A 14689-nucleotide genomic window follows, 5' to 3' on the forward strand; every position below is an offset into this window, starting at 1 on the left:
GGCCTCACGGGGTAAACAACCCCCACCGAGCCCTGCACCAGGCAGGGGCACAGCAGCTCCCCCAACTGCTAACACCTGAAAATCAGCACAACAGGCCCCTCCCCCAGAACACCAGCTAGACGGACAACTTCCAGGAGAAGCCAAGGGACTTAAAGAACACAGAATCAGAAGATACTCCCCGGTGGTTCTTTTTTTGTTTGTTTGTTTTTGTTTTTGTTTTTGTTTTTGTTTTGTTTTGCTTTTTGATTTGTTTCCTTCCCCCACCCCCTTTTTTTCTCCTTTCTTTTTCTTTCTCTTTTTCTTCTTTTTTTTTTTCTTTTTTTCTTTTTTTTTTTTTCTTTTTCGTTTTTTTTTTCTCTTTTTCTTCCCTTTTTTTTTCTCTTTCTCTTTTCTTTCCTTCTTTCTCTCCTCTCTTTTTCTCTTTTTCCCAATACAACTTGCTTTTGGCCACTCTGCACTGAGCAAAATGACTAGAAGGAAAACCTCACCTCAAAAGAAAGAATCAGAAACAGTCCTCTCTCCCACAGAGTTACAAAATCTGGATTACAATTCAATGTCAGAAAGCCAATTCAGAAGCACTATTATACAGCTACTGGTGGCTCTAGAAAAAAGTATAAAGGACTCAAGAGACTTCATGACTGCAGAATTTAGAGCTAATCAGGCAGAAATTAAAAACCAATTGAATGAGATGCAATCCAAACTAGAAGTCCTAACGACGAGGGTTAACGAGGTGGAAGAACGAGTGAGTGACCTAGAAGACAAGTTGACAGCAAAGAGGGAAACTGAGGAAAAAAGAGACAAACAATTAAAAGACCATGAAGATAGATTAAGGGAAATAAACGACAGCCTGAGGAAGAAAAACCTACGTTTAATTGGGGTTCCCGAGGGCGCCGAAAGGGACAGAGGGCCAGAATATGTATTTGAACAAATTCTAGCTGAAAACTTTCCTAATCTGGGAAGGGAAACAGGCATTCAGATCCAGGAAATAGAGAGATCCCCCCCTAAAATCAATAAAAACCGTTCAACACCTCGACATTTAATTGTGAAGCTTGCAAATTCCAAAGATAAGGAGAAGATCCTTAAAGCAGCAAGAGACAAGAAATCCCTGACTTTTATGGGGAGGAGTATTAGGGTAACAGCAGACCTCTCCACAGAGACCTGGCAGGCCAGAAAGGGCTGGCAGGATATATTCAGGGTCCTAAATGAAAAGAACATGCAACCAAGAATACTTTATCCAGCAAGGCTCTCATTCAAAATGGAAGGAGAGATAAAGAGCTTCCAAGACAGGCAGCAACTAAAAGAATATGTGACCTCCAAACCAGCTCTGCAAGAAATTTTAAGGGGGCCTCTTAAAATTCCCCTTTAAGAAGAAGTTCAGTGGAACAGTCCACAAAAACAAAGACTGAATAGATATCATGATGACACTAAACTCATATCTCTCAATAGTAACTCTGAATGTGAACGGGCTTAATGACCCCATCAAAAGGCGCAGGGTTTCAGACTGGATAAAAAAGCAGGACCCATCTATTTGCTGTCTACAAGAGACTCATTTTAGACAGAAGGACACCTACAGCCTGAAAATAAAAGGTTGGAGAACCATTTACCATTCGAATGGTCCTCAAAAGAAAGCAGGGGTAGCCATCCTTATATCAGATAAACTAAAATTTACCCCAAAGACTGTAGTGAGAGATGAAGAGGGACACTATATCATACTTAAAGGATCTATTCAACAAGAGGACTTAACAATCCTCAATATATATGCTCCGAATGTGGGAGCTGCCAAATATATAAATCAATTATTAACCAAAGTGAAGAAATACTTAGATAATAATACACTTATACTTGGTGACTTCAATCTAGCTCTTTCTATACTTGATAGGTCTTCTAAGCAAAACATCTCCAAAGAAACGAGAGCTTTAAATGATACACTGGACCAGATGGATTTCACAGATATCTACAGAACTTTACATCCAAACTCAACTGAATACACATTCTTCTCAAGCGCACATGGAACTTTCTCCAGAATAGACCACATATTGGGTCACAAATCGGGTCTGAACCGATACCAAAAGATTGGGATTGTCCCCTGCATATTCTCGGACCATAATGCCTTGAAATTAGAACTAAATCACAACAAGAAGTTTGGAAGGACCTCAAACACATGGAGGTTAAGGACCATCCTGCTAAAAGATAAAAGGGTCAACCAGGAAATTAAGGAAGAATTAAAAAGATTCATGGAAACTAATGAGAATGAAGATACAACCGTTCAAAATCTTTGGGATGCAGCAAAAGCAGTCCTAAGGGGGAAATACATCGCAATACAAGCATCCATTCAAAAACTGGAAAGAACTCAAATACAAAAGCTAACCTTACACATAAAGGAGCTAGAGAAAAAACAGCAAATAGATCCTACACCCAAGAGAAGAAGGGAGCTAATAAAGATTCGAGCAGAACTCAACGAAATCGAGACCAGAAGAACTGTGGAACAGATCAACAGAACCAGGAGTTGGTTCTTTGAAAGAATTAATAAGATAGATAAACCATTAGCCAGCCTTATTAAAAAGAAGAGAGAGAAGACTCAAATTAATAAAATCATGAATGAGAAAGGAGAGATCACTACCAACACCAAGGAAATACAAACGATTTTAAAAACATATTATGAACAGCTATACGCCAATAAATTAGGCAATCTAGAAGAAATGGACGCATTCCTGGAAAGCCACAAACTACCAAAACTGGAACAGGAAGAAATAGAAAACCTGAACAGGCCAATAACCAGGGAGGAAATTGAAGCAGTCATCAAAAACCTCCCAAGACACAAGAGTCCAGGGCCAGATGGCTTCCCAGGAGAATTTTATCAAACGTTTAAAGAAGAAATCATACCTATTCTCCTAAAGCTGTTTGGAAAGATAGAAAGAGATGGAGTACTTCCAAATTCGTTCTATGAAGCCAGCATCACCTTAATTCCAAAGCCAGACAAAGACCCCGCCAAAAAGGAGAATTACAGACCAATATCCCTGATGAACATGGATGCAAAAATTCTCAACAAGATACTGGCCAATAGGATCCAACAGTACATTAAGAAAATTATTCACCATGACCAAGTAGGATTTATCCCTGGGACACAAGGCTGGTTCAACACCCGTAAAACAATCAATGTGACTCATCATATCAGCAAGAGAAAAACCAAGAACCATATGATCCTCTCATTGGATGCAGAGAAAGCATTTGACAAAATACAGCATCCATTCCTGATCAAAACTCTTCAGAGTGTAGGGATAGAGGGAACATTCCTCGACATCTTAAAAGCCATCTACGAAAAGCCCACAGCAAATATCATTCTCAATGGGGAAGCACTGGGAGCCTTTCCCCTAAGATCAGGAACAAGACAGGGATGTCCACTCTCACCACTGCTATTCAACATAGTACTGGAAGTCCTAGCCTCAGCAATCAGACAACAAAAAGACATTAAAGGCATTCAAATTGGCAAAGAAGAAGTCAAACTCTCCCTCTTCGCCGATGACATGATACTCTACATAGAAAACCCAAAAGTCTCCACCCCAAGATTGCTAGAACTCATACAGCAATTCGGTAGCGTGGCAGGATACAAGATCAATGCCCAGAAGTCAGTGGCATTTCTATACACTAACAATGAGACTGAAGAAAGAGAAATTAAGGAGTCAATCCCATTTACAATTGCACCCAAAAGCATAAGATACCTAGGAATAAACCTCACCAAAGATGTAAAGGATCTATACCCTCAAAACTATAGAACACTTCTGAAAGAAATTGAGGAAGACACAAAGAGATGGAAAAATATTCCATGCTCATGGATTGGCAGAATTAATATTGTGAAAATGTCAATGTTACCCAGGGCAATATACACGTTTAATGCAATCCCTATCAAAATACCATGGACTTTCTTCAGAGAGTTAGAACAAATTATTTTAAGATTTGTGTGGAATCAGAAAAGACCCCGAATAGCCAGGGGAATTTTAAAAAAGGAAACCATATCTGGGGGCATCACAATGCCAGATTTCAGGTTGTACTACAAAGCTGTGGTCATCAAGACAGTGTGGTACTGGCACAAAAACAGACGCATAGATCAGTGGAACAGAATAGAGAATCCAGAAGTGGACCCTGAACTTTATGGGCAACTAATATTCGATAAAGGAGGAAAGACTATCCATTGGAAGAAAGACAGTCTCTTCAATAAATGGTGCTGGGAAAATTGGACATCCACATGCAGAAGAATGAAACTAGACCACTCTCTTTCACCATACACAAAGATAAACTCAAAATGGATGAAAGATCTAAATGTGAGACAAGATTCCATCAAAATCCTAGAGAAGAACACAGGCAACACCCTTTTTGAACTCGGCCATAGTAACTTCTTGCAAGATACATCCACGAAGGCAAAAGAAACAAAAGCAAAAATGAACTATTGGGACTTCATCAAGATAAGAAGCTTTTGCACAGCAAAGGATACAGTCAACAAAACTCAAAGACAACCTACAGATTGGGAGAAGATATTTGCAAATGACATATCAGATAAAGGGCTAGTTTCCAAGATCTATAAAGAACTTATTAAACTCAACACCAAAGAAACAAACAATCCAATCATGAAATGGGCAAAAGACATGAACAGAAATCTCACAGAAGAAGACATAGACATGGCCAACATGCACATGAGAAAATGCTCTGCATCACTTGCCATCAGGGAAATACAAATCAAAACCACAATGAGATACCACCTCACACCAGTGAGAATGGGAAAAATTAACAAGGCAGGAAACAACAAATGTTGGAGAGGATGTGGAGAAAAGGGAACCCTCTTACACTGTTGGTGGGAATGTGAACTGGTGCAGCCACTGTGGAAAACTGTGTGGAGGTTCCTCAAACAGTTAAAAATATACCTGCCCTACGACCCAGCAATTGCACTGTTGGGGATTTACCCCAAAGATACAAATGCAATGAAACGCTGGGACACCTGCACCCCGATGTTTCTAGCAGCAATGGCCACGATAGCCAAACTGTGGAAGGAGCCTCGGTGTCCAACGAAAGATGAATGGATAAAGAAGATGTGGTTTATGTATACAATGGAATATTACTCAGCTATTAGAAATGACAAATACCCACCATTTGCTTCAACGTGGATGGAACTGGAGGGTATTATGCTGAGTGAAGTAAGTCAGTCGGAGAAGGACAAACATTATATGTTCTCATTCATTTGGGGAATATAAATAATAGTGAAAGGGAAAATAAGGGAAGGGAGAAGAAATGTGTGGGAAATATCAGAAAGGGAGACAGAACATAAAGACTGCTAACTCTGGGAAACGAACTAGGGGTGGTAGAAGGGGAGGAGGGCGGGGGGTGGGAGTGAATGGGTGACGGGCACTGGGTGTTATTCTGTATGTTAGTAAATTGAACACCAATAAAAATAAAAAAAAAAAAAAAAAAAAAAAAAAAAAAAAAAAAAAAATTGTTATATCCTCTTGTTGGGTCGATTCCTTTATCATTAGGTAATGCCATTGTCTCTTGTTACAGTCTTTGTTTTGAAATCTATCTTGTCTGGTATAAATATTGCTACCATAGTCTTTTTCCTTCTATTTTGGATGAAATATCTTCTTCCATCCCTTCATTTTCAGTCTGTATGTGTCTTTGGGTCTGAAGTGAGTCCTTTGTAGGTAGCATATAGATGCGCCTTATTTTTTTAAAATCATTCCATCCTTCTATGTTTTTGATGGAAGGATTTAGACAATTTACATTTAAAGAAATTATTGGTAGGTATGTACTTTTTGTCATTTTGTTAATTGTGTTCTGATTGTTTATGCAATTCTCTGTTCCTTTTCTCTTCCTCTCTCCCTTGTGATTAATGACTCCTTTAGTGTTAATCTTAGATTTTCTTCTCTTTATTTTTTGTGTATCTATTATGACTTTGTGGTTTGTGGTTACCATGACGATCATTTGTAGCATCCTAAATATATAGCAGTCTATATAATAAAACACATTTTTTAAAAAGTACATTTTTACTCCTCCTTCCATGTTTTATTATGTATATGATGTCATATTATTACATCTATTTTTGTGAATGCCTTAAGTAATATTTTAGATATAATTGAATTTACTACTTTTGTATTTTGTATATTTATTTATTTTTAAAGTTTTATTATTTTTATTTTGTAATCTCTACACTCAATGTAGAGCTCAAACTCATGAGCCCGAGATCAAGAATAATGTGCTTTTCCTTCTGAGCCAACCAGGCATCCCTACTATATGTTTATTTTTACCTGTGAAATTTTTTCCTTTCATAATTTTCTTCTAAGTTTTAGCTTTTTCCTTTCCTCTTAAGAAGGTCATCTCTGGAACTTTTCTTATAAGGATAATTTAGTGGTAATGAATTTAACTTTTGTTTGCCTGGGAAACTCTTTATATCTCCTTTAGTTCTGAAAGATAACCTTGCTAGGTAGAATATTCTTCTTTGTAGGGTTGTTTTCCTTTCAGTCTTTGAATATATGGTGCCATTCTCTTTTGGCCTGCAAAGTTTCTGCTGAAAAATCAGCTGATCACCTTATGAAGCCTCCTTCTTTTTTTTCTTTTTGCTCTTTATCTTGTGTGATTTCCATTACTCTGTCTTCCAGATCAGTGATTCATTTGTATCATCTAATCAGCTTTTGACACCCTCTCTTAAATTCTTCATTTCAGTGATTATATTCTTCCGCTGTGATTGGTTCTTTATCTCTTTGTTGAAGTTCCCACTGTGTTCATCCATTCTTCTCCCAAGTGTGCTGAGCATCTTTAGGACTATTTTTTGGAACTCTGTCATGCAGATTGCTTATTTCCATTTTATTTTGTTCTTTTCCTGAGGTTTTGTCCTCTTCTTTCATTTTGAACACATTTCTCTGTTTCTTCATTTTGCCTGACTTTTTTTTTTTTTTTTTTTTTTTGCTTTCCACTTTGGGGACTTTTATTTTTTTATTATTTTTTTTAATAAATTTATTTTTTTATTGGTGTTCAATTTACCAACATACAGAATAACACCCAGTGCTCATCCCGTCAAGTGCCCCCCTCAGTGCCTGTCACCCATTCACCCCCACCCCCTGCCCTCCTCCCCTTCCACCACCCCTAGTTCGTTTCCCAGAGTTAGGAGTCTTTATATTCTGTCTCCTTTTCTGATATTTCCCACACATTTCTTCTCCTTTCCCTTATATTCCCTTTCATTATTATTTATATTCCCCAAATGAATGAGAACATATAATGTTTGTCTTTCTCCGACTGACTTACTTCACTCAGCATAATATCCTCCAGTTCCATCCACGTTGAAGCAAATGGTGGGTATTTGTCGTTTCTAATGGCTGAGGAATATTCCATTGTATACATAGACCACATCTTCTTTATCCATTCATCTTTCGATTTGCCTGACTTTCTATCATGATAATATGCTGAAAAGGTGGGAGTGTTCAGTGTTACATTCCATTCTGTTAAATTCATATTCTGGAAATTCCCCTTTCTAATATGAATCCCTTGCTTTAAATATTTTTACAGTAACTACTACTTACTAAGTGTTCACTATTTTAGGCACTTTTTATTTCATGTAATCTTCACAAGACTTTTCAAGTTCTGCACCAATAGTCCAAATTTGTAGTTGAATATAAGTGGAGTCTCATGGCAACCCTGGTCCATTTAGCTGCAAATACCAGTTTACTTTTCACTTAATCTATCATTCTCAAATTTGTGTATTTGAGGCAAAATGTCATGGGTTACTCTAATCTATGCAAGCATAAAGTATATCTTCCAGGAGCATCAATGTTACTCCAAGATTATGTGTAAGATCCATTACTTAATAAATTCCTTCCATCCATGCATCCATTCAATTATTTTGTGTTCAGGGGGAAATAGAAGTCTGGAGACCCAGACATCAGTATTTTAAAAAATTCCCTGGTTGGTTGCCAAGGGTATCAATATTGAGAACCTCTGATGTACATGTTTTGGCCCTTCTAATGTTTCCCACCTTATTTCCTATTACTTTCCTCCCACTAACTTTGTTCTAGTCAGTCTGTTCTCGTTTTGCCTTGAACATGTCAGGCATACTTACACCTCAGAGTCTTTTCTGTGGCTATTCACTCTTTCTGAAACATTCTTCCTCTATAAAACCCCTTATCTTTCTTAGCTCCTTCAAGACTTTGCTCAGAACTTCTTTTCATTGACAACATAAAAAAAAAACTCATTTAAAAAATTCTTATTTTAGTTATTAATCTGTTGGTTATCTTACTAATGAGCTAACTAGAGCTTTCACTTGTGCTATTTACATAAGTATTTTAACATTTTGAGAATTGTTGATAGATTTTATTACATTCCCACTGGCAGTGAAGGAGGGTTCCTTTTTCTGCACATTCTTGCCAACACTTGTTACTTCTTGTCTTGTTGGGTCAAGCCATTCCGACAGGTGTGAGGTGATATTTCATGGTGGTTTTGATTTGCATTTCCCTAATGATTAGTGATGTTGAGCATCTGAGTGATTTATCTGTTGCCCATCTGTATGACTTCTCTGGAAAATGTATATTCAGGTCCTCTGCCCATTTTAAAATTTGATTATTTGGATTTTTGGTGTTGTGTAAGTTCTTTATATAGTTTGGATACTAATCCTTTATCAGATATGTCATTTGCAGTTATCTTCTCCCATTCAGCAGGTTCCCTTTTGGTTTTGTTGGTGGTTTCCTTGGCTGTGCAAAATCTTTTTATTTTGATGGAGTCCCAATAGTTTATTTTTTATCTAGAGACATATCTAGAAAAATGTTGCTAAAGCTGATGTCAAAGAGATTATCACTTCTGTTTGCTTCCAGTTTTATAGTTTCAGGTTTCACAATGAGGTCTTTGTCCACTTTGAACTTATTTTTGTGGTGTAGGTGTAGGAAGGTGGTCCAGGTCCAGTTTCATTTTTTGCATATGCTGTCCAGTTTTCCCAGCATCATTTATTAAAGAGGCTGTATTTTCCCCCATTGTATATTCTTGCCTGTTTTGCCACAGATTAATTGACCATATAATGGTGGGGTTATTTCTGGATTTGCTATTCTGTTCTGTTGATCTATGTGTCTATTTTTGTGCTAGTACCATACTATTTTGATTACTATAGCTTTGTTGTATATCTTAAAATTTGGAACCATCTTTAGTTTTGCTCTTCTTTCTCAAGATTGTTTTGGCTGTTCAATATCTTATACAGTTCCATACAAATTTGAGGGTTTAGTTCTGTGAAAAAATGCTGTTGGTATTTTGATAGGGATTGCACTGAATCTGTAATTGCTTGGGTAGTATAGACATTGTAATGATATTCTTCTAATCCATTGTAATAATATTCTTCTAGTCCATTAGAACAGATTACCTTTTCATTTGTGTCATTATCAATTTCTCTCATTAACGTTCTACAGGTTTTCAGAGTACAAGTCTTTCTCCTCCTTGGTTGAATTTATTCCTGGGTGTTTTCTTTTTTTTGTCCAATTCTTAATTTCTCTTTCTGTTACATCATTATTAGTATATAGAAATGGAATAGAATTCTCTATATTAATTTTGTTTCCTGCAGCTTTCCTGAAAGTCGTTTGTCCACCCTAATTATTTCTGGTGGACACTGTAGGATTTTCTATATATAGTATCATGTCATTAGCAAATAGTGCAAGTTTTACTTCCTTACCAATTTGGATGCCTTTTATTTCTTTTTCTTCCCTGATTACTGCAGCTAGGACTTCCAGTACGATGTTGAATAAGAGTGAGAATGGACATCTTTATCTTATTCCTGATCTTAGAGGGAAAGTTATGTTTTTTACCATTGAGTATGATGTGAGCTGTACGTTCTTCATATATGACCTTTATTACACTGAGGTATGTTCGCTCCAAACCTACTTTGTTGAGAATTTTTATCATGAACAGATTTTTAATTTTGTCAAATGCTTTTTCTGCATCTACTGAGATGATCATGTTTTCTATCCTTCGTTTTGTTAATGTGGTACGTTAGGTTGATCGATTCTTGAATATCGAACCATCCTTGCATCCTTGGAAAAATATCACTTGATTGCGGTGAATGATCCTCTCAATGTATTGCTGAATTTTGGTTTCTAATATTTTGTTGAGGATTTTTGCATCTCTGTTCATCAGGGATATTGTAGTTTTCTTTTATCTACTGTCTTTGGTTTTGGTATCAGGGTAGTGCTGGCCTCATAGAATGTATTTGGAAGCTTCCCTCCTTCTTCTATTTTCTGGAATAGTTTGAGGAATATAGATATGAACTCTTCTTTAAATGTTTGGTAGGATTCACCTGTGAATCCATCTGGTCCTGGACTTCTCTGTTTGTTGGTAGGTTTTTGATTAATGATTCAATTTGTTATTAGGAATCATTCTGTTCAGATTTTCTGTCTTCCTCATTCAGTTGGAAGAGTGTATGTCTCTAGGAATTTATCCATTTCTTCTTGGTTGTCCAGTTTGTTTGCATACAATTTTTCAAAAAATCTTTTATAATTCTTTGTATTTCTGTGGTGTTGTTACTTTTCCTTCAATTCTGATTTTAGTTATTTGTGTTTTTTTTTCTTGATTGTACATACCTGTTTTTTTTTTTTTAATTTTTTCAAATTAGCTCTTGGTTTCACTCATCTTTTCTGATGTTTGTTTAGTCTCTCATTCATTTATGCTCTGATCTATATCATTTCCTTTCTTGTACTCACTTTGGGCTTTGTTTTCCTTTTTTAGTTTCTTTAGATATAAGGTTAAATTACTTTGAAATTTTTCTTGTTTTTTCAGTTAGACCTGTATTATATAAATTTCCATCTTAGAACTGCTTTTGTTGCATCCTCAAACTTTTGGACTGTTGTATTTTCATTTGCCTCCATGCACTTTTTGGTTTCTCCTTTGATTTCTTGGTTGACAAATTTATTGTTTAGTAGCAACCTTGTTTAGATGGCATGTGTTTGTGTTTTTCCCCCTTATAATTGATTTCTAGTTTCATATTGTCATCAGAAAAGATGAATGATAGGATTCCTGTCGTCTTAAATTGTTCCATGAAAGGGAGGTATATACAAAATGACCTCCAAAGGCAAAAAATGAAGACTGGTAGAGATTGAAGAAGTCTGACAAATCCAGGTTGATGAGAAATAGTTTATTATGGGGACTTTTGGATAGAAGAATGTCTTTGATGGCTGCAAGACAAGTAGATCTCTCTAACACTGCCCTTAAGACCTGCTTTTATAGCCCTGGAGTCTGGGAGTACATGCTGGAGAATGTGTATCATAGTCATATCTGCAGAGTAGATCAAGGACATTAAGCCCTGAGAGTTTACTTAAGGGAGTAGTGAAACAAACAAAAAAATCAGGGTACAGGAGCTGTACTTAAGATTTCTAGTCACAGAAATGTCCCCATGATAGATTTGTCCAAGGTGACATTAGTGTGGTTCACATATAAATTTATTGAGGCTTATTTTGTGTCCTAACATGTATCCAGGAGAATGTTCCATGTGCACTTGAAAAGAATGTATATTGTGTTGTTTTTGGATGGAAATGTTCTATGTATATTATGTTCATGTGGTCTAATGTGTCACTTAATGACAATTTCCTTATTGATTTTCTGTCCGGAAAATGTCTGTCATGTGGAGTGTTAAAGTCATGTACTATTACTGTATTACTGTCAATTTCTCCCTTTATGTCTGTTAACATTTGCCTTATGTATTTAGGTGCTCTTGTGTTGGGTGGACAGAAATTTTTTATGTCTTTTTATTGGATTGGTTCCTTTATCATTATGTAATGCCTTTTGTCTCATTACCCAGCCTTTGGTTTTTTGTTTTTCTCTTTTTAAAAAAAATTTATTTGCCAGAAGCAGAGAGTATGCATACACAAGCAGAGAAGTGGCAGAGGGAGAGGGAGAAGCAGGCTTTCTGCTGAGCAGGGAGCCCAATGCAGGGCTTGATCCCAGGACGTTGGGATCATGACCCGAGCCAAAGTCAGATGCTCAATGAGCTGAGCCACTCAGATGCCCCAACAGCCTTTGTTTTAAAGTGTATTTTGTTTGAAAGAAGTATTGCTACACTGGCCTTTTTTTTTTTCTTTCACCTGTATCAAGTATCTTTTTTCATCCCTTCACTTTTAGTCTGTACATGTCATTAGGTCTAAAGCGGGTCTTTTGTAGGTAGCATATAGATGAGTCCTGTTTTTTTTTTTTTTTTTGAGTCCTGCTTTTTAAAATTCATTTCTACTCTTTACTGAGTGGAACATTTAGACCATTTACATTTAAAGTAATTAAAGGTGATGACTTTCTGCAGTGTTAGGCCTGGATTTTTTTTTTATTTTTATTTTTTTTAATCTATTTTTGGTTTTGGGTTTGTGGTTACCATGAGTTTCATATATAACATTTTAAGTACATAGCAATCTCTATTAAGTTGATAGTCATTTAAGTTCAAACATATTCTAAAATAATTTTTATTCACATCTCTACATTTTGTGTATGCTGTCATATTTTGTATCTTTTTACTAATATTTTTATTATGTCTAAGTATGGACGTTTTCACTTAAGTCCCTTTGACATTTCTTATAAGGCCAATTTAGAGGTGATAGATTCTTTTAACTTTTGTTTGCCTGAGAAACTGTCTTACAATTCTGAATCTTGCCAGGTCAAATATTCTTGTTTGAAGGTTTCTTCCTCCCAGCACTGTGAATACATCATTCTACTCCCTTTTGGCCTGAAAAGTTTCTGCTAAAAGATTAGCTGATAGTTTTATGGAGTTTCTGTTGCATGTAACTTGTTTGCTTCTGTTTTAAAATTTCTCTTTCTCTTTATTCTTTATGTGTTGTGGTGTAGATCTCCTTGGGTTAATCTTGTTTGGAACTCTCTACTTCCTGAACCGGATGTGTTTTGTTACCTTAGGTTAGTGAAGTTTTCAGCTATAGTTTAAGTTAGTTTTCTTTTTCTCTCTTCTTCTGGGATCTCTGTCATGTGAATGTTTGTTGTCTTGATGTTGTCCAAGAAACATTTAACTTATCTCTATTTTTAAAAATTCTTTTCCTTTTTGCTGTTCAGATTGGTGCTATCACCCTATTTTCTAGATTGCTAATTTGTTCTTCTGCATCTGCTAATCTGTTGACTTCCTCCAGTGTACTTTTCATTGTTACTGTATTCTTCAGCTTTTTTTTTTTTAGGTCTTCTCTTTCTTGAAGCTCTGAGTTCTTCCACTCTTTTCTCCAGTCCAGCAAGCATCTTTATGATCATTGAACTCTTTATCAGCTGCATTGCTTATCTGTTTCATTTAGCTCTTTTTGTGAGGTTTGTTTTGTTTGGAGCACATTTCTGTCTCTTGTTTCGCTTGACTTTGTGTTTGTTTCTATGAATTAAGCAGAACACTTAGTCTCCTAAACTTGAAAGAATGGTCTTCTGTATGGCCATCCTCTATGAAGAGTGTGTGCCTGATGCCTTTCACTGGCTGGCTAGAGCTATGGGTGTGGGCTGAGTCTTGGGGCATTCTGTGCTGGGGCTGCTTGGGGGGGATGGTTGGAACTGAAATAGGCACGGACTGGTCCTGATGCTCTCTGCTTAGTATAAGTTCTGCAGGACAGCTGAAGCCTAAGTGTGTTCAAGCTGAGGACTTCCTTCCAGGTCTCTCTGCATAGATCGTCCCCTGGCAGGACAGATAAAGCTGCAGTGGGTACTAGCTGGGGGGCCCAAGGCTCTAAAGTGCAGAGGGCACACTGGCAGGCTAGCTGGAGCCAAAGTGAGTGTAAGCCAGAGTTTTCTGGGGTTGTGTGCAGAGGTACCTTTGCAACATGGCTGGAGTTGAGGTGAGGCATGGGCCAAGGGGCTTATGGGTCCTCTGTATAGGGGCACCTTGGCATGATGTAGCTCAAGTGGGCATGAGCCAGGGTGATCTGTGCAGAGGATGTCCTGGAAAGACAGCTGAAGCTGACATGGGTGCAAGCTGGCATAACTTGGGATCCTCAGTGCAGGGAGTGCCATGGTGGGGCAACTGAAACTGAGGTTGGTATGGGCCAAGGTTTCCCGGGGTGTTGTGCACAGGGGGCACCCTGGCAGGGTGGCTGGAATCAAGGTGGGCATAGGCTGGGGTTTCCTGGGGTGCTCTGCACAGGGGGCAACGTGATGAGGCAGCTGGATGAACTGGGAGGTCCCAGAGTGCTCTGTGCTAGGGGTTCCCCAGCAAATTTTATGAAGCTGAAGTAATGACCAGGAGTGTCCTGGTGTGGCCACCCTTGGGCTGTGTTGTTGGGACTGGTGGGGGTGGTGTGGGCTAGGGGCTCATTGAGGTGATAAGCGGGCTAGGGCACCCAGGCCCTACCTCCTGACCACCCTACCAAGGTTTTGTAAAGGAGAATCTAAACCATGGTGCTTGCCAACCTCCCTGATCCCAGAGTTCCTGCAGCTCCCCTTCTGTTCAGCGGTGTTCTAGGGCTGTAGCTTTTATTCTCTAGCTTCTCTTTTAAACTATAGCTCCTTTTTCTGCACCCCAGGACATCCATGAGTGGTGTAGGCTAGGTTTCCAGGGCTTGAGTTAACTGGCTGGCTATGGCACAGGGAATGTGCTCCTGTCTATCAAGGTGGAGGGGGAAGGTAAATCCCGAGGACTTAGGTTCCAGCAGCTCTACCATCATTTGGCAAGGTTCTAGGGCTGCATCTTTTACATAGTGTTGCTATTTATTTATTAAATTTT

Source organism: Canis lupus, chromosome 13, assembly GCF_003254725.2.
Source record: "Canis lupus dingo isolate Sandy chromosome 13, ASM325472v2, whole genome shotgun sequence".
Lineage (NCBI taxonomy): Eukaryota > Metazoa > Chordata > Mammalia > Carnivora > Canidae > Canis > Canis lupus.